A 21,415-nucleotide genomic window follows, 5' to 3' on the forward strand; every position below is an offset into this window, starting at 1 on the left:
GGCGCCGTCTGGTGTGCGTTAAAAAAAAACGACATACACCAGGCAGCGCCGGCGTAGGGGGATATGGGGCTTGGGCGTCAAGAAATGGGGCAAGTCAGGTTGAGGCAATTTTTTCGCCTCAACCCGATTTGCGCCATTTGTTTTCACTCCCAACTCCCATAGAAATGACTCCTGTCTTAGCAAAGACAGGAGTCATGCCCCCTTGCCCAATGCCCATGCCCAGGGGACTTCTGTCCCCTGGGCATGGTCATTGGGCATAGTGGCATGTAGGGGGGCACAAATCAGGCCCCCCTATGCCACAAAAATAAAATAAAAAAAATCACTTACCTGAACTTACCTTAATGTCCCTGGGATGGGTCCCTCCAGCCTTGGGTGTCCTCCTGGGGTGGGCAAGGGTGACAGGGGGGGTCCCTGGGGGCATGGGAGGGCACCTCTGGGCTCCTTCAGAGCCCACAGGTCCCTTAACGCCTGCCTTTTGCAGGCGCTAAAAAACGGCGCAAAAGCGGCCGTACGTCATTTTTTTTGACCCGCCCACTCCCGGGCGTGAATTTTGCCCGGGAGTATAAATCCGACGCACATGCCTCGGAGTCTATTTTTTAGACGGGAACGCCTACCTTGCATATAATTAACGCAAAGTAGGTGTCCACGCTAAAAAATGACGCTAACTCCATGGACTTTGGCGCTAGATGCGTCTAACGCCAAAGTATAAATATGGAGTTAGTTTTGCGTCGGAATTGCGTAAAAAAAAACTACGCAATTCCGGCGCAAACGGAGTATAAATATGCCCCTTTATCTCTTGAGGGCCTCGGTTTGGTTTTCTTGCCGGTCTAAAATGATAAAGTGCTTTATTGTGATTTGGAGAGAAGTGTTTGCTATGCTTGAAACGTTTTTATTCAAGTTGAGTTGCCTTAACACTCCTAACTCCCCTGAATAACAAAGCTCACAAACAGTCTAAAAAACAGAAAAGTAGTTAATGCATGGCTAATCCACCTTCCTGTATGCCCCTCACCTCTGTGTACATTAACTGTGAAAGGTGTGGAAAGGCACCTAGCCCAAGATGCATATGTGCATGGGCATACATTAACAAACTGCAATAATTTCGTTCTCACACCACCAAGTGTGCAGTGACCATAGTGCAGCACTAGGCGGGTCCACGTATGCAACCACCACCCTTCCCACCAGCAAAGCACACAAGAGCCACCGCCTGCAATGAAAACGACAAAAATTATAAAGTTTCTTCAGGACCACACTCGACCCATCAAAGTATAAAATTCTAGGCACCAGGGACATCTTACGTATTTTTGAGGGCCCTGGACCAAAAGTATTTTAGGGGCCGCTGTTCGGAACAGTTTTGAAGTTATGATCCCATTTCAGCTCTTTCATGTCCTCTTTGGCCAGGTCACTGACAGCGCAAAAACACACTTGTCCAAATTCTAAAAGTGTCTACATCTATTATTCAGGTATAGTGATGTGTGTTTACAATATTGTAACACAACATAAGCTCACTAATGTTACTGCACATAATCTCTCCCATTTCTCAGATATGAGGTCCTGTTTTGATCTAAAAGAAAGTTTTTTATGATTGTTTCAGGAAACACAAACACATTTCTCTGCAAAATGTCTGTAAAAGATTCTCACACATCACCCACATTAAAAACAAATAATTATTCAAGGTTATCAGGGCAAGACTCTCTGCAGAACAGAGCTGGCTCTATCAGGGGGCTCACTGGAAGGCTGGGGCCCTGGGCCCTGTGCCAGAGCCCACTTTGCCCATGCCTTAAAACGTCTCTGCCAGACACAATACAGTATAAAAGATGTCCGTGGTAAATGATTTATACCTTTTCTACCTACATCAATGTACATTAATAAATCACACATAGAAAGAAACGTTAAATCCGCATTAACATTAAGAGAGGCTGTTTTTACTTCTCTAGCAAACCTTATCCACCGTTATACACACGTTCTAGGTTGCATTAGAGCTTTTTCACAAAATTGCCGCAGTATATATGGGCTCCATACTCTCCCTCTCCCAATGTGTTAAAATAATACTCCCATTAGCTAAAAAATTATTAATATATTATTTAGGTTTAGTTTTAGAAAGCACCTGCGAATCATTCTATAATTAGGGCAAAACAGGAGAATTAATTCGATTGTCTAGCACCTCATGCTACAATTGCAAAGAGACGAGCCAGCTCCTCCCACTTTACAGGCCACTTTCTGGCCCCAAAGGGCTTATTGACCCGGAAGTGGGAATTCAAAATTGTAGGTCCAATCATAGAGCAATGGCACAGCCTAATAAAATATTTATGGAGAGAAGGTCACTGCTTCCTCACACGCTAGGCCCCTCCCCAAAATAAATGGGCTGGTTGTGTCACCAAATCACCTCTCCCTCTGTGAATGCACTCACATTCACCAGATTTGGGTTTTATCTTCATGTTACAGTTTCCCATTGATCTCGATGTCAGCTGCAGTGCAGAGCACCGCTTAGAGCAGGATCCAAGGTGACAAAACCCCGGAGGCTCTCTCTACCCTTTCCTCAAATGCGTCAGCTCTGCCTCTCCCTAATCCTTTACTTTGTAGTGCTTTTCCTTGTCCTTGTTTTCACGAATAAAGAGCTAGGACTGAAAGGTCGCCTTCAAAGGTACGTGTGTATGAAAACAAATTGCATTGTTTGTGGTTTGTTGCCTCCCTGTCCCAAAGGTGCCTGCCGGGCCTCTCCATTGTCCAGCAATGAGTCAACACACCCTGCAGAAAAGACCTCATATGCCATGTTAAAGGGAATTCCTAACCTCTGGGGACTCGACACTGACACGACACGAATCTGTGCATGAAGTTCTGCAGAAAACATAAAGTGAGACGGGTCAGTGGGGCAGCAAACCTTTTGGGCAGGCAACACTTTTCAAGCTGCTCTCCCTATAGGCTCCTTTTTTGAGCTTTCTTCATCTATTGGTTTGGCATAACAAAGGCATGGGCGTCACTGAGGGGTCGCTGCGACCCCTGGCTTGCCCCTTGTTACCTCTGGCACTTCCTTTGCCATCCCTGGCCGCAGAGGTGACACTCAGTGCCTGAAACACAGGGGCAACTCGTCCTAATGGGCTTCAGTTGGGGCTCCACTTACCTTTTTTTTGGTCAATGTTTTTATTACACAAATAGTGACTAATACTGTTCACTATTTGTGTAATAAAAATGGAGTACAATTCGCTGCAATATATCTATTTGGCAACTAAGGTATGTAAAAATGTTTTCAAGTGTATGTTGTATGCATGTTTGTGGGTGAGTGTGTATGCGAATGTGTGTGTATATGTAAGCATGTGTGTGTGTCACAGTAAAGGTCAAATGGCATGTGATATCACTTCTGCTACTTCTGGCATTTGGGTGAATTGACATTCATAAAGAAAGGCTACAGAATCTCAAGAAATGTAAGTCAGTGCTGGTCCTTGAGCCAGGTGGGAGAGCAGTGGTATCACAGTGGTCTGAAGCAACATCTTCCTAGAAGCAGTCCACGTTGCAGCAGTGTCATAACACAACATGATGGTTGACTGTTGCCTAAATGAAGAGTCCCTGGAGAGTTTGGGACCCCTGAAGCGGTCCTTTGCTGGGGCTTGTGTTATGCTCCTGCGTTGCAGCATTTGAAGCACCTAGGCCATATTTATGAGAAATTGGCAAAGGGCAGTGCTGCAAGTTTTCTTTCTGTGCAGCCCTTCGCCACTGTGAAAGGGCACGAATGCACCATATTTATGAAATACAGTGCATTCTTGCCGTTTCCCCCTGCTCTGCTGCACAGTTGGCTGCACAGTGCCAATGCAGGCACTCGTGCACAGGGGTGCAAGAGTGCCTGCTTTGCATTCAAGATTGTTTTTGTGCAGGAAGGAATACCTTCCTGCCCAAAACAATCCCAAGAGGTGACAAATGGAAAGAGTTAAAACAAGGAGAAACGATAATATTTTTCAAAGTTGCGCCTGCTGTAGGGAGGTATAAGGTTTTTCCACTGCCTCAGGATTACATGATTACGTAAATCTGGACAGCAAAATAAATCCATGGGTCTTGTGTGGGAAAACCCACTGCAACGCCCATGGAATGGCTTCCTGGCACAGAGGGAGACAACGCAGTGACTTGCGCTTCATTGTTTTATTCCATATCTATGAGGCCATGAAAAGCCACACAAAGTGGCTTTGTGTGGCCTCATAGATATGGTTGAGAGGCTTGCCCTACCAGAGCGCCAAAATAATGGACACCTCGGTGGTGCAAGCCTCTCATAAGAGCTCGCCTTACGACATAGGTTCACTAGCTGTGAAAGGCAAATTCTCAACGTACAGACCAGCCTGCTGCTTCTCCTCCTGGTCACAGAAGCACCACGCCTTAGTCCTTAGTTCTCGACTTTGGTTTCAGTGTACAGCAGAGTAGCCTAGATTCCCAGCCCATTCTCTGTGCTGGTGCACAAAGCTTTATTGAAGTCAACCTATGAAATTGTTATAAGGTTTACTGGGCAAGCTTACAATTCAAAATTTTGCAGTTGGAAACAGGCCAAACAGATCTCAGAACTTGGGCAGCACTTGAAATTTGGAGGAGATCTAATGAAGTAACTCTTCTTTCAGACACAATGTATTCTCATGGCAGCAACCATGCCATACTGTTCACAGTGTTTTTGACTCCATTGTGATGACAAGCATCCTGTAAAGGTGTCAAGGATTGTGTATTTCTCCCAGAGTATCTGACCCAATTGTGTGGATTTTCTTGATTGTGGCTCATAGGAAGCAAGCTCATAATCGGCAGTTCCTCCATGGAAGCGGCGGAGCGTCGCCGCCCCACACTGCTGTGCAGAAAGTATCAAAAATAAAATGGTAATAAAATTATTTAATTAGCAGTTTATTTTTGATGCTTTTTGCAAGCAAACGGAGTGCGAGGGCAGGACGGGGCCAGTGTGTCACTGCTGCCTATGATTGGCAGCACTGAAGAATGGCCACTTAAGTTTGAAGTGTGCATATTGATCTAGCCAGCTACCTTGCTATGACCAAACTGACATGCGCAGTTCAAACCTCTCCAACCCAGCTGTCTTGGACAGCTGGGTTGGAGAGCAGGCACAGGCTTACAGTGTCTATTAGAGAGTGGAGCTGGCTCTTGCCAGCCAGACAAAACGTTTTTTTCATGCTGCTTAACAGCATGAAAACAGCATCTTAATTGGACGAGGGAGTTGGCTGTGGGCTTCGCGCTCAGAGGACGTGCTGCAGAACATCCGGGACAAGCTGCAGAACAGTGAGTAAGGTAAGTGATTTTTTAAATATTTATATTTGTGTGTATGAAATGGTGTATGTTATGTGTATTTTTTGTGTATCTGTTTTGCGCCCCTCTAATGAAATTTGCCACTAACCGCCACTGAAGCTCATCCTCTTTGATTCACGTCAAGGCACTGCTTCTCGCAGGCTACAAGCTGGCCTTCCTAAACAGGTGTGAGCCAGTCGGAGCACAAATAGTCTTTCTCAAAACCTTTCTAGAATGGACTGTAGTGGAAAGCGAGAACTAGGAGCTGCATAGGGACGTAAACAGGACAAAGAAGACAGCTATCTACATTCCGATATTGCCAAATGCTGTCCTCCTCCTTGAGGATGGACAAAGGCTTGGAGGCCCCCCAGCTTGGGGTATCACAAGCCCTCACATATACACAACAACACACATACACATATACTTCGAGATAAGAGAGGGCCCCTATCATGACAAACTATAAAGATTTTTTGGGTTCAGGTAAAAAAGCATGCCCCCACTAGCCCTCAATTATACCTGCCACCACCTGCGAATCTTGTTGTGGTCTGGACATAGGGACAATAGATAATTCATGTTAAAAAGCGGTTCACCACATCTCCAGCACTGTTGAGTGGTCTTCGGAGGGCAACGTGTGCAAAAGCACGTCTGTGATCCGCCAGGCACCTCTGCCATGGGTGCAGAAAAAACACAATTGGTTTGTCAGAAATTTTACAGTAAAGAAACGGGTAGCACAGAGAAGCTGTGACAGGAACGTCCAACTCCACAACACCGTAAATATTATTAGCAGTGCTTAATTTGTGCTTGTTGTTTCCGGTGCTGAGCACCGGCACATATTTTTGAGGGCCGGGGCTTATTCTTACGCCTCAAGCATTTGCTGCGAGCAACAGACTCACATATGAAAGACGGATGAATGGAAAAACGAAAAAGCGTCACAAAGGGAGAAAGTAAAAAGCTGCAAGAGTGAGCTGAAGGGCAGCGAGTGGCTTTATATGGATTGAAGAGGCCCGAGATAGCTTCGGGTTCACGCTCCGTCAGTATTCCATGTTCACACATTTAATTACAGCAGCTGCATGTTTAACAGGAGAGCTTTGGGCACCGGCACCTTTGTATTTACAAATTAATTACTACTAATTATTAGTTAGCAATAACAAGTAAAACAAATAGTGAGAAATCACAGTGTAGCAACATGGAACTCCAATGAACTGTATACAACAAAAAACTCACCATGAACGCTATGGTGTTTGCAAATCCTGGACTGTTCTCAATCCCCTATTATGGAGAAAGCGAATGGGAATACTGAGATTCTCTTTACTAATTCTTGTAAAAAGGCATACCAATGCCAAGAATGTGTGCAGCTTTGATGTAAAATGAAATAAAACCTTACTAAAATACCAATATAATTTATTAATGTTTGTGATCAGCCAGTAGGCCACATGAGCTGTTGGTACCAATACCTCAGAACACATAATTTGAAGTTGATCAGTTCCAACTTTGATGGTCCAGAGAAGTCTTGTTCTAGCCAACTGACAAGGTTTTATAATCCGAAGCTGTCAGTGTATATATTTGATGAACCTCAAGTTGGTGTTAAGAAAGTACAACAGCTTTTTGATCAGGAAGACCTGCTCTTTATTCCAATTTAAGTTGAGGATCTTGTACAAACGTAACACTTGAAAATAGTAGTTCTGTAATACCTAGCAACACAGGATCAACAGCTTTAGAACCAGAAATATCCAATGTTACAGGTGATGCGACCAGGATAAGTTCTGAATATTTGTTGAAAAATAGGAGTGAGAGCTTACTAGGACAAAGGGCGCACATAGGATCTTACTGGTCAAATTCTCACTCTCAGGATCCTGCTACATTCTGGGCCAGCGGTGTGTCAGTTAGCAGATGTTAAAGTGTGCCTTGGTGCTAGTGGTAGACCCATGCTAATACCATGCTGGCTGGCAGCTAGGGATGACAGGTTTGGCAGTATGGAAGATCCTACCAAGTTAACAAAGGGTTTGGTTATGGAAGTGACCATTCTCAACAGATACCATCCTCATCCCAAAAGATTCACCTGTATGGTTATAGTAGATGCTTGGATGGTTCTACTCAGGCTTTTGGTGTGGGTGAGGGAGGACTTCTGTGCACTCAGATCAGCTACATTGAGTAGCTTTGAGAAAACGAGTGTATCCACCGAGATAAGGGAGGCCAGAGCAGGCCAGGAGAACTTGGTAGATTTCCCGTCTTTTACATTGGGCTGAAAAAATATATAGCTGCCATTTCCAATGCACAAGAAGCACCACAAAAAAGGTCCATACAGGTCTAGATTTCCTATGGAGTACAGACCAGCCCAGGCTCTTATTCACCACACTTGGAAGTTACACCACAGCCCGCTGCCTCAGAAGAAATTTTGCTTCTTCTATGTGTGTTGCAGAATGCATTACACGTGGAAAAAGCTAAAAACTAGGAGGAATAAAAGCATTCCTCCTCATTTTGCCTTGCTAATCCCAGCCCTGGGGTGATGTTAGTTTTAGGCGCTGCTTCAGGTTTAGGACAACTCGTAAATCTGAGGCAGCACCTACAGCAACACCTATTGTATACCCCGCTGACGCAGAAAACTGTGTCGGAGGGGCCCATATTTACAAGAAGGCCTATTGCCACAAAAAATGGTGTTACATCTCCTTGTAAATATGGAACAATACTTAGCGCCACTGGGGCGTCAGAAAAGTGATGCTCCGGTGGCGTTAGGGGCTCTTAAATATGCCACTCAGGCCCATATTTATACTCCCTTTGTGCCAGATTATCGTAATTGTTTTTAATGCTAATTCAGCGCAAGCTTAACACCATATTTATACTTTGACGCTAGACCCGTCTAACGTCAAAATACCCAAGTGTGCACCATTTTCTGGATGCGTGAAACCGCCTTGCGTCAATGAGACACAAGGTAGGCGTTCTCGTCCCAAAAATTACTTAAGCACCCTTGTGCCATATTTATCCAACTGCGCAAAAATGGCGCACGTCTAGTAGGCGGAGCCTGAAAATGGCGCAAATCCCGATTTGCGCCAAAATTTAATTCCTGGGTCAGGGCAGGCGTTGAAATGGGGCAAACACACCACTACTTAAGAAAAACTCACACAAGCAAAATCATAGCTCAAAAAGGAAGACGTGGAGGTGATACTCATGCAGCATGCACGAAGACGTAGAGCACAGGAGCAACAGCAGCAGCTACCACTACACCAACATGTACCCCAAAGGCAACGCAGAAGGCAGAAGAGGATATTCAGGACCAGGACAACCCTTCAGGGCCTCAGGGAACATGACGTCATCCAGAGGTATAGACTAAACTGGCAAGCCATACAGCAGCTGCTGCGCAACATTGAGCCGCAGTTGGCACCTAGCTTGCAGACACCCCACATCATTCAAACCACTGGTGCCCTGGTTGCCGGGATATCACAGACCTCATTCTCTGCCTTCCTTCCCAAGGTATTTGATGCCATCATCTTCCTCACAACCCGCCACATCAGCTTCCCTAACACACAGCAGAAGCAGCAGGAGACCAAACAGGGGTTTTATCAAATTCATGGCTTCCCGCACGTGCTTGGTGCCATTGACTGCACACATGTCCGGATTGTGCCACCTGCTGCAACTGAGCACCTATATCGCAACAGGAAGCACACACACTCCATCAATGTGCAGGCCATCGTGGATCACCGTGGATTCTTCACCAACATCATGGCAAAGTATCCTGGGAGTGTACATGATTCATTCATCTTCCGCCACAGCACCATCAATAGGCACTTCCAGGATGGACGATATGGCAATGGCCTACTTGTTGGTAAGTACAGAAACCTAGTAATTTACACACAGCGCAGCAACCCTGTAGGACACCCAACACATACACCACTACATTGACACGTGGCCAGGAAGACACTGAGGTGTGGCACCGGTAGTCATGTTTGATATTCTGACCCAATGGGATACACACCTAAGGACAAATGACAGAGGCAAATAACAAGAGATGCCACTCGAGAGCCACACAGGACCAATTTAAAATCATACAGTGACAATGACATGGCCTTAACTGGCAGTACAACTTGGAAGATGGACCTTTCAAAATCACATCAATAACACTCAATCCCACACCTTTCCAAGCAATATGTCCTGTGTAAGGGTGTGTAATGTGTGTTGCTACAGGTCAAACACCACGAGACACAAAGCATGATGAGGCTGGCTCTAATGAAGGTGACATTGAATTATTGAGGCAGTACCAACATCTCACATCACTACTGGGGTGACATTGCCAGCTAGCAATAAGAAAGTGGACTGTGCTATGAAAACATGTGGATGTGACACTCATGCAAAGTGCACACTGTTACACATATGGAGTGAGACAATTCCCCATATACATAACAGATGTACAAGCAGATGGACCTTCCGACACTAAAACCTTCACCCCCACAACCACGTTAGCCAGTTTACCTGGGGCAAGTTCAGTAGTGTAGGTACACGTTTGTACATGAGCCAACTCGGTGAGGGTACAAAAAAAGGTTTGCATAGAACTTGTCACACATGGGATAATTGTGCATTGTCAAATGTGAACACTTCTGTGCTGCCATCTTATGGAGATGTGGTATGCATTGTCACCTAGCCAAATCAAGAGGCCTCACTGTTGCATTTCACCTGCAATTATATATGTCGAATTGGATGGGATGTTCAGGCCATATAGTGCAACCATGTTATCACCACAGTGGAATCGATTGTGTGTGTGGAAGTATCATGTCACCTCCAGTGAAGGCACACGGACACCTCTTTCACATTACATAACGCATGGGAGATACACACTGAACAAGGAGTTTCTAAATATACCACTGCTATCATGTCAATCAGCCAGTTTTGATAGTTAAACAAGCCAATGCAGAAATAACATCACAGAAGCCTAGGATCCCACACAATACCACAAACACAGATGAGTCACAGACGACACAAGGTAACAACTGTCATGCAAAGTGACAATCACGGTGCAACCAACAACCAAATACTTACCCTAATTTTCTCTTTCAGCTGATCAGGGTTACGGGATCCAGCCATGGATCATGACCCCAACTGCCAACCCAAGCACAGTAGCAGAGCATGCCTATAATGAGGCACATTGTAGGACACGCACCATAGTTAAGAGGACTTTTGGCATCCTGAAGTACAGATTCAGGTGCTTGGACATCACCGGAGGCAGCGTCCTATATTCCATTGAAATGGTCTGCAAGATTATTTTGACCTGTGCCATCCTGCACAACATTTGTGTGAGGAGGAACATTCCCCTCTATGAACCGGATCAACAAAGGAGGAAGTTGGAGGATGCTGTCTGTGAAAATGAGAGGAACATCCAAACACAGCTGCAGGATTGCCTCAGAGACAACACATTGTGCAAAACTTCTTCTAACTATAGTCACCATCACCACTTTGTTATCATATGTAATTAAACACCTCACTTCATCACTCAACCATGCTCTGGGTAATTATTTAGGCATCACATGATCCCTAAGAATCATAATCAGAGTTTAGCCTCATGGAGCATTGAAGAAATACAAATTTGCATACTGAAAAAGCCACATCACGTTTGATGGGTATGAATGTACAGCAAACATCACACACAGTGTTAATGACATATATCCTGTCTATTTCACATTTGAAGGGCAATATCAGAGGACCACAGCTATGAGACACATCCATGTTGCCAACATGGTCCATTGCATATGACACACAACTAAGACACCATCAATCATAAGGTAAAAAAGTGCTTCATACATGAGGCAGTGGATGTGCTATTACATTGGTAACAGGAATGTATGACCAGACCCTTGACAGCAGTAAGTGTGATATCAGCTATCTCTGCAAGGAGCATGTGTGACAAGAAGTGCATCAAACCTGAAAATGGATAGCACGAGTGCCCCAGATATGACAAGCATTGCTCGCAAGACATGCCCTGCACAGTCCATCCCAGGCAATAATTCCTGCCACTGCCACCCTTCTCTACGGGGCCCTGTAAATGGACTATCTGTACCCTGAGAATCTTCATCTACACACACCCAGACTCCTATTCTAACTCCTGTGTGCTTCCCTCTTCAGTACGCCATGCCATGGTCATAGTTAATCAGTCTGGATGGACTTCAGGTACGATAATGCACTGCCTGGTAGTCGGTAGGACCTGTAATCTGCTGTCCATTGCTTCCCATGTGAAAGGTCCAGTTGGCCCTTTGAACTTTATTCTCAACTCCAGGACTTGTGAGAGACTGAAGGTGCACACACCTGTGAGCACTTCCATGCAGACCAGCCATTTGAACCTGCCCTGCCCTTGCTGCTGCCTGGAATTGCTTAGAAGCTGCTATTTTCTGAATCTCCTTGTTGTGCATTGGCGTTCAACCTACTTGTGTACCAGAGCACTTGGCGGGATTGTGTTACGTTGCAGACCACAGCACAAACTTTTTTAGTTCCCACAGTGTTGTTCCTACTTGTCCCAGTCAGAGTCTGCTCACTGTGTATTTGCCTTGTTCATGTTTGTTCTTGACAGAGCCTGCATCCTGTTAGCCAGACTGGTTCCAGTCTTTGTGTTAACCATAGAGGTTCCCTGTGGCTACATTTGTCTCATAGTTGCTTTCCATGCCCTCTGTTTCCTCCGGGGGTATTGTGTCTGGAAGGTCTACGATGAATCCTCAAATGTATAGTTTAGTTTAATCAGTTTACTTATCGTATTCTGTTCTGGCACATGTGTTAAAATGGCCTAATCCAGCCCCCATCCCTTGACTGGTTTTGCATGTATTCATTAGTGCCAAACAGTGACAGTGTGCTATGGCAGTATGCATGGATTTGGTACAGTGCCTACAGCACAAAAAACAAGGGTTGCTAATGTGTGTGTAAGGACAAACCATGTTTGTGCCCTGACGGTCCACATGCATATTCACTTCTGCTGCCACCTTCTGATTGGGCTGGCGTGATGACTAGCTGTGAGATTAATCAGCACAGAGGCACTGATGTTCCCTGTTGCAGTGGGAATTTTAGAGCCCACCCTGTGTACAAATGTTGTGATGAAACCTGCCTGTTTCCTATTACTGATCCATAATGTATTTGAGCACACCAACGTTGCTCTGTCGTCAGCCTTATAAAAGTTCTGCAGTGCCATAGCTGGACTATCCCCATGTGTGTCGTTAGTTGATCTTTGGCTTTTTGTCAGTTCTGCTTTGAAGGATACTCTGTTAATTCAAGGGTTGGCTCCACAGACTCATGACTAGACCTGCACGAAACTGTGACAACATGCAGGCCAATACTGACACATGGTACACATGGCCACACACTTGAACTGGACACCTTTGTGCAATGAACCACTGGAAATATGTGAACACATGCAGCATGGCCTGCTGGTCCTCCACAGCCACAGGAGAAACATAGGTCATTTACATGACTCAAACTGTGGTGTACATAACAATTTTAGGATTGGATTTGAGACTCTGTGTCACAAACACTATGCCTACCTAGCATGGTCAAACGATGGGCTCATGGGTAGTATACACACAAGTGACCATGAAGTGGTTTCCAATATTTCATTACATGTGATAGGTAACATATCTGACATAGCCATTATAAACCGCCCTCTATCTATCCTGTGTATAGTTCGTCATAGGAAATGTTTTGTCCCCAAAGTCAAGGAAGTACACACAGCATAAGATGCAACATATATAACAAACACATATCACAACTGATGTACCTCATTGAATGGCATCAATGGTTATACACATTTATAACACATTCATACATGCACAGTACGCCAAACGTTTCTTGTGACATTCCCACAGAGGCACAACAACAATTTGAAGAGCCAATAACAGACATTAGCACACAGGCCATGAGTCTATTTGTTTAGTTGCATAGCCTTGCTGCCCTCTATGGGAAGCAACACCTGCTCAAACTAGGAAATACCAATTTTATTCCCAAAGTTTGTGTTGCTGTTGCGTCAGTTAAGAGAGCTAATCCTGCACAACAACATGATTATTAGGGGGCCCGAGTAGTATGGTCTGCCACATGTGCCCGAACACTAGAACACACAATGCAGGTCATACCATCCTATCTTTGTATAGTTATAGGCTGTATGCATGTAAAAAATTTAAAATTTGCACAAACACAGTTTAAGACAGATTGTTTGACGCAAACGTGTCAAAAAGACGCATATGCGTCAAAATATAACGCATATGCATTAAAAAATGACGCTCACACACATTATACATCAATTGGTCCCTAGCGTTAATTCCAACACCGCACCCCAGGAAATTGGTTATCCATTTACAATTTATTGATCCTTGAATGCGGGGGAATTTTCATACATATGCGTCAAAAAATATTGAAGCAAACCCCTAAGTGTCATAAAATTACACGCAATACAAAAAAAACGGCCCGCAATTGAGACAGGAAGTGATGTAATAGGACATCATGTTTACAGAAATGGTACATTGGGTGTACATTCACTTTCACTTTGCAGTCTGTGATTATTCTAGACTGTGTGGCTGTGTCTTGAGTTGTCTCTGTGAGTATTGTGATTTTGTCTCTTGTGTGCTATTGCTATTGTATTTTGGTGTTTTGTAAGCGTCTGTGTTAATCTGTGTAAGTGTTTTTTTGTCATTTATTGTGATTAGATTTGTCTTTCTACTGTTGGGAGTGTGTTTGTGGGTATTGTTAGCTGGGGTACTGTTGGGCTGTTTGTGGGTTAGTTAAGTTTCCTTTTCATACCTCTTTTCTCTGTTTTTCCCTCTTTACCCTTTTCTATCCTATTTTGGTTGAGATGTTGGGAAGGCCACGTCTGAGACGAATGGGTGAGGAGGAGCTAGGGGCTTTTGTGTGGCTGGTGTGCCATTTCCTCCCCCTAATGTTGGAGGCTGGGGGCCGGGTGATACAGGGGTATCACACGGAGGCAAGGAGGCTCAGGTGGGCAAAGGTGCTGTTCCACCTAAGAAGAATATTCAACAGCCAGCGCAACAACAACCAATTGAAACATCGCTGGGCTGACCTGGTAGCCCAAGAGCAGGGCCTGCTGGACCACCTGGGTGTGGTGATTGGTGGGCCTGTTGGTGAGTACAAATTTGACTAATGTGTACATTACAATGCTCTGGAGTGACAGTAGCAGACTTTGTGACATGCTGCATGCAATGTTTGTGGACATGTGGACATGTGGAATGCAAGTTGAACAAACTGTGGCCCTGATTTATACAATTTTTTCAACGCATTACCGTCTTTTGCTAACGCAAAAGCTGCGCAAACATACAAAAGACAAATTTATCTTGTAAATTAGTGCTGCTTTGGCGTCAATAGATGATGGTAATGCGGCACAAACAAAATGATGATGCAGGGCCTGTGAGTGTACCAGGAATGGGATGTATTTCACATGCCAATGCAAGGAACCAATGTAGTCCCCAGTTTTTTTAACCATGTCTGAACAGTATTCATGGCCATACATACAAAGCTCTTCCTAACCTCTGCTAATATCTTAGGCCGATATTTCTACTTTGTTTGTGCAGCATTTGCATTATTTCTGGATGCAAAAGTATAGCACACTTGCTACAATCTAATAGTTTGTGCGAAATTCCATAGCTGTAGCATAAACAAATGAAGCAAATGCAACACACAAAAAAGACACATCTGGCCCTAATTTAATTGTTTCTGTGTGTTTACGTCTCGACAGATAATCTTTCACATGGCCAAACCCAATTGTGCCAGGATGCTACCAGATTGCAGTAGCACAAAACAGGTTAATCTCGTGGCTTTTCGGAGTTGGCGTTGAAATCCTATCATTGAGTAGCATGACCGAACAACATTTTTGCCTTGGGGGCAATTGCTGGTACAGGGCTTGTGCAGTTACCATTTGTGTCACTTTATAGCCACACAATTTTGTAAAGTGAATGGCTCATCATGGGATCACTGCTCTTTGTGAATACATGGTCATAACCTATTTATTAGCATGATGTTGTGCAAGAGACCACTGACTGCTTCCATTATACAATTTAAGTGACAAAATAGGTTGTTATTTTACTTTTGGTACACCCCTGCTGATATAGTGCAGCATATGTACAATTAATAACTTCTCAGTATGAAGGCTATCACAGACATGGTGGTATGCTAAGATCAGCAGGCCAGCATTCTTGTGAGTGCCGCCATTCCCAAGCTGCTTTTAAATAGAGACCTACCTCATCAAGATTGCAGAGGTAGGACATTTGCTAACCCATGTTTTAATTAGCGGACAATGTCAGTTCAGTTTTATTACCACAGATCACCCAACTTGCCAATTCTAAGTTAATGAATGTGGCAAAGTGTGATTTACAATACCTAATATAGGTACACGGGGCAATGACTACACCTGTGCCCATGCATTCTGTCACAGATGATCAAATTAGACACTGTCAGCATACATTTTTTTGTTGTTTTGAATCAGATAAGTGGCCAATCCATGGTAAGCGTAACATTGTCATCAAGTAACACATAGGATCCCTGCCATATTGTTGTCATAGGGGGCTTATATGGCTCTGGATACACTGCCAATGTGGCATATGTAACCTACATTCAAAACTGGCACACATATAATGGACCATTGAAAGCACAATCATTCCTGAACGTAAATCAACCCACATGAGCATCACACAGTAACTCATTGACCCTTGATGCACAAGCCACAATACCTGAGTCACTGGTATTGCAGTGCACCAGGAATGTGGCATTGCATGTGTCTCAAATTTACAAATGATGAAATGGAGTACCCTCTGAAAACAAATTAAGCACAAAATTGATAATCATGTTTGGCACCACATGATTGTTAGGGCCAGTGCTGTGTGCATATGTGTGTCTATCACTCACTGGAGTGACAGTGTCAATGCATGTTTGCAGTAGTATGTCTGTTGGTGTGTCTACATGCCTGATGTGCAGCTCTATCATATAAAATGTCACACACGGTGATTTGTTGGTCCAAGTTTTGTACAGTGAGCAGACATTGAGCACATATCACCCTTCCATGTTTTACAGGTGGACCAGCCCCCTATACAATTGGTGAAGTGGCTCGATTTGCTGACCCAGACATATCCAGTAAGTGTTAATATGTTTGTCATGTGTTGTGTTTGCAGCTGTTGTGTTAGTGACTCCTGTGTGTTGGACTCATCGCAAGGTATGATGTGCTGGCACATGATCTGATATGTGACTTGACTGGAGGTTGATATTTTGTTCCATCTTAGAGTTAGGCATTCTGCGTCAGAGAGTCATATATTGTGAGTCGAGTGCTGCTCTATAGGCATGGGGAGGTGAACAAGGTGATTTGTTGCTACATGTATGGCAAAAATTAATTTGGAGGTGGCCAGTGTCATAATTTAGTCAGCAAGTCATGCCCTGATTCTCACAGACCAGTGATGCATACGTTTTACACACAGACTTGCGCATCCCTGTTAAGTAATGAACATGTAGGACTGTATGGGTGACTTTCCCGCAGCATCTAGCTCCACATGATGTGCTCCATTTATGTGGCACTTGAGTGAAATGTCATAGGGTTGCACGCAGGTCAAGGCCAGATGGGTGATTGCATCAATGGGCTTTAATTTGGAAATGTGTCAGTGAGATCTAATGATGTTGACAATTGTCCGCGATTAGAAAAATACATGTAGATGGTGATTGTCCAATGGTTGACTCAATCCTAGTTGGTAAGCCTCCTTACCTGTGGTGGACTGACTAAACCCATGTACAGCTGTCCAAAGCTTTGTGGTTGTCTATGATGTTTGAAAGTATGTGTTGCATGTCCATCCCCCCTGAGGCACAGGGTTAGGGGTAGAAAATATGTGTAGCTAGGTGTGACGATCACAGTGTAGATGACAGACATGTAATTCAAGCATTCATGTGTTCCAAACTACAATGCCCCCTCATGATTACCAAATGCATACATACCGTCCTGGGAATTCCATATACAAATCACAGGTCTTGTGTGCCTTGATTTTGATCCTGAAGATAGTTATTAGTCGGCCTGGCACATGTGGAGTACTTGCAGCATTTGTTATGTGACAAATAGCAGTACAAAGATGCACAGATCATTTATTTAAGTACACACCTTGTTGTGCATTGCTGTGCTTTTAGATAGTCGATGGGTAGGCTGCGTTGGCATGTCATTCCTCAGGGACATTCTGTCATCTGTACTGTGATTTGGACTGTAAGTGTTATTTTGGATGAAATGTTAGAATATCATCTGTAGATGTATCACACAATTATGTTACTAATGTTTGTCTGTCTCTATTTTTACAGCTGCCAACATGAATGCCCAGGAGATATGGTAATTTCAGAGGCGGGCAGTGCGGTACCGCCACATACTCGATGTGGAGGCTGGGTTCCACAATATAGCATGAAGTTATCACCATGAGAGAGCCACAGGGGTATGGAGGACATTTGCCCAAGGGGGGGCAGCATTGCCCACAACTGCCACCACCACCACAGCTCAGACCACAGTGGGCCCAGTAATGACAGCCACTCCAGCAGGTCCCTCAACTTCGTCAGCCCAGGGCCCACAAGCAGCACCTCCTGCACCTCCCCCTCCAACCACAGCACCATCACCAGCTTCTACAAGTGGTACCCAAACAACCCCAGCTGCTGTAGTGGACATTCAAGAATTCCAGACACTAAGACGTGACATGCAATGTATGTTGCGCCGGATGGACAGACTGCAGCAGGAGGTGGCCTGCAATAGCAGGAGACTGCGGGGTATCAAGAAGATCCTGCGGAGGGCCAATTTGTGACTTTTGGATCTTCACCCATGATTCCCTCCTCTTTCCTTGTTCGATTCTTTAGTGGGTTCATGGGGTTTAGTGTTAGGTTAGAGTAGGCTGTTAGTTTAGTTAGTATAAGTGGGTTGGGGGGTGGAGGGTGTTATATTATTTAAAAAAATTGTGGGTGGGTGGGGGATGATGTTGGGGTTTATGTGTATAAAAAAGAAATACAAAACATATATATATATATATATATATATATATATATATATATATATATATATATATATACAGTATATATATATATATAAATATTTGTTTAGGATAAGTTAGTATGTGTTTAGGTTAGTATATGTTGTCCTACATGTGTCCCGTCATATAAGGTCGGGTGGGGGGGCTGATGTTTGGATTGTTTAGTTAAATGTGGTAAATAAGTTTAACTTAGGGAAGTTAGGGCCAGTTGTGGGTAATGTATAGTTAGGATAGGTTAGGTTAGTTAAGGTGTTTCCCCTAGTTTGAGTTTCCTTTAACACTGATATAATAAGGTTTTAGGTACTCCTTTACATTATGTATCATATGCTTGGGGATCAGGGCCTTTGTATGGGTGTACAGTGTCAATTTAGTATTTGATTTGTGTTCCATGCTGCATCCAATTCCCATTCTTGACATGGTTATTCCCACTTCCAAATGAGCTGTCACATTGGCAGCTACAACAAAGCCCCTCCTCAAGAAACCCAAGGCCGACCCCAACGATCTCAAAAACTTCCGCCCGATCTCTCTCCTCCCTTTTCCAGCAAAAGTCATCGAGAAGATCGTCAACACACAACTCACCCACTTCCTCGAAGACAACTCCATCCCGGACCCCTCACAATCCGGATTCAGACGAAACCACAGCACGGAGACTGCTCTCCTCGCCGCCACAGATGACATCAGACATCAAATGGACAACGGCGAAACCTCGGCCCTCATCCTTCTCGACCTATCAGCCGCTTTTGACACAGTCTGCCACCGCACCCTACTGACCCGCCTCCAGGAAGCCAGCATCCAAGACAAAGCCCTCCACTGGATCTCATCCTTTCTCTCCGACAGAACTCAGAGAGTCCGACTCTCCCCCTTTCGCTCCAAAGCCACCAACCTCATCTGCGGCGTCCCCCAAGGATCCTCCCTCAGCCCTACTTTGTTCAACGTCTACATGGCCCCCCTCGCAAAACTGGCCCGCCAGCATCACCTCAGCATCATCTCCTACGCCGACGACACCCAGCTCGTCCTCTCCCTGACCAAAGACCCACTCACCGCCAAAACAAACCTCCACGAAGGACTAAAATCCATCGCCGAATGGATGAACAACAGTCGCCTGAAACTCAACTCCGACAAGACGGAAATCCTCATCCTCGGGCGCTCTCCTTCGGCCTGGAACGACTCATGGTGGCCCGCCGACCTCGGACCCCCACCCACCCCTGCCAGCCACGCAAGAAACCTCGGCTTCATCCTGGACTCTGCACTCACCATGTCCAAACAGGTCAGCACCGTCTCCTCCTCCTGTTTCAACACCCTCCGCATGCTCCGCAGAATCTTCAAGTGGATTCCAACAGAGACCAGAAAGATGGTGACCCAAGCCCTCGTCAGCAGCAGACTTGACTACGGCAACGCACTCTACACAGGCATCCCAACCAAAGACATCAAACGACTCCAGCATATCCAAAATGCCTCCGCCCGACTGATCCTCGACATACCCCGCCGATGTCACATCTCCCCTCACCTGAGGGAACTCCACTGGCTCCCGTTGGAGAAGAGGATCACCTTTAAACTCCTCACCCACGCTCACAAGGCACTTCACAACGCCGGACCCTCCTACCTCAACTCCAGACTCAATTTCTACGCTCCCACACGTCAACTTCGATCCGCCAACCTCGCCCTCGCCGTCGTCCCCCGAATCCAGCGCAAGACCTGCGGCGGCAGATCCTTCTCCTTCCTCGCCGCCAAGTCCTGGAACTCCCTCCCCACATCTCTACGCCAGACCCAGGACCTCCTCACCTTCAGGAGACTCCTCAAAACCTGGCTCTTCGACCGCTAACTGCAGCACACCTCCACCCCCCCCCCCTCCCCCCAGCACCTCGAAACCCTGACGGGTACATAGCGCGCTTTATAAATATCGTGATTGATTGATTGACTTCTCTATGCATCTGCCATCCATAGCACCTACCACTCAAGGTAGCTATGGTTCCCAATGTGTTGAAAAGGTTGGTGTTTTTTTTTATTCTGTCATCGTTTGAGTCCTGTGTTGGAATATTGGGCACTGTGGGACGTTTGCCTGCAGCCTGATGTTCATGTGAACCCTGATAAGCTGAGTGATGTTTTAATCTTATGAAGTTCTGTATACATAACTCACACCTATCATTTATTACATTGTACTCCCAGGTTACATAATTGTCCATACACTCATACACATCCATTCCTGCTGTTTGGTGTGTGTGTGTGATTAAAGTTTATAGTCAGATGTCGCATACATAATGATTTTTTTTGAAGGGAATGTGGGCCACATTGAGTTTCATCTTATACATACTTTGGAACTGACATTTTCAGTTCTACACAGCATTATACTGTTTGTGATCTTATAACTTCAGAAATAAGCCTAAGGAAGCACAGATGATGATAAAATCCAAACCCCAGTGCATAGTTATCAGCCCACATTCTTTCTACACTGTTGTATTGACATTCCGTGGCCATTGATATGTTACATACATCACAAATCTCCTACACAGTTGATGTGTCACATTACACAGAGACAAAGTGGTTGTGTACGTGCTATTTATTTTAAAGTGCTGTAGCGCACTCTGTACATAGTCCAGGATTGTAAGTCCATTAGTGTGACGCCTTCTATTGTGACGCAACACAAGTGCAATGGTGAGGGACATGTCATTGGACATGCTGTGGTGAAGTGTCATTCAGTGCAGAGGAACATGAGTTGCCAATGAGGTAGTGAGAGACAATTGCAGTGCATAGTGGTAAGGTAAACAGTGTGCTCGAGAAAAGTGCATGTTACCAACTGTAGCAAGACTGGCATGTTAACAAGCACAGGACATAGGAAAACATGTGGCATGGACTTGTGCTACCGGGTACTCCTACGGGTGAAGGTGATCTGTTCCACGTCTTCATCTTTTGATGTGTGTGTCGTCTCCTCTGCCCTTGGTGGTGGTGGTTTTGAAGGGGCAACACACACTTCAGTGTTTGAAGACGTGGAATCAGAACTCCTGGTAGCTGCCAACTGTGGGACTATTGAGGGCATTACTGCAGCAAGGAGGAGCTGCTGGTTCTTGAGTATAGCAGCTACATCACTCTGGTAGGCAGCCAGGTCGGCCCTGAGGGGGTTATAATTGCATTCATGCACGCTGTGAATGGTTTGG

Source organism: Pleurodeles waltl, chromosome 6 (genome assembly GCF_031143425.1).
Source record: "Pleurodeles waltl isolate 20211129_DDA chromosome 6, aPleWal1.hap1.20221129, whole genome shotgun sequence".
NCBI lineage: Eukaryota > Metazoa > Chordata > Amphibia > Caudata > Salamandridae > Pleurodeles > Pleurodeles waltl.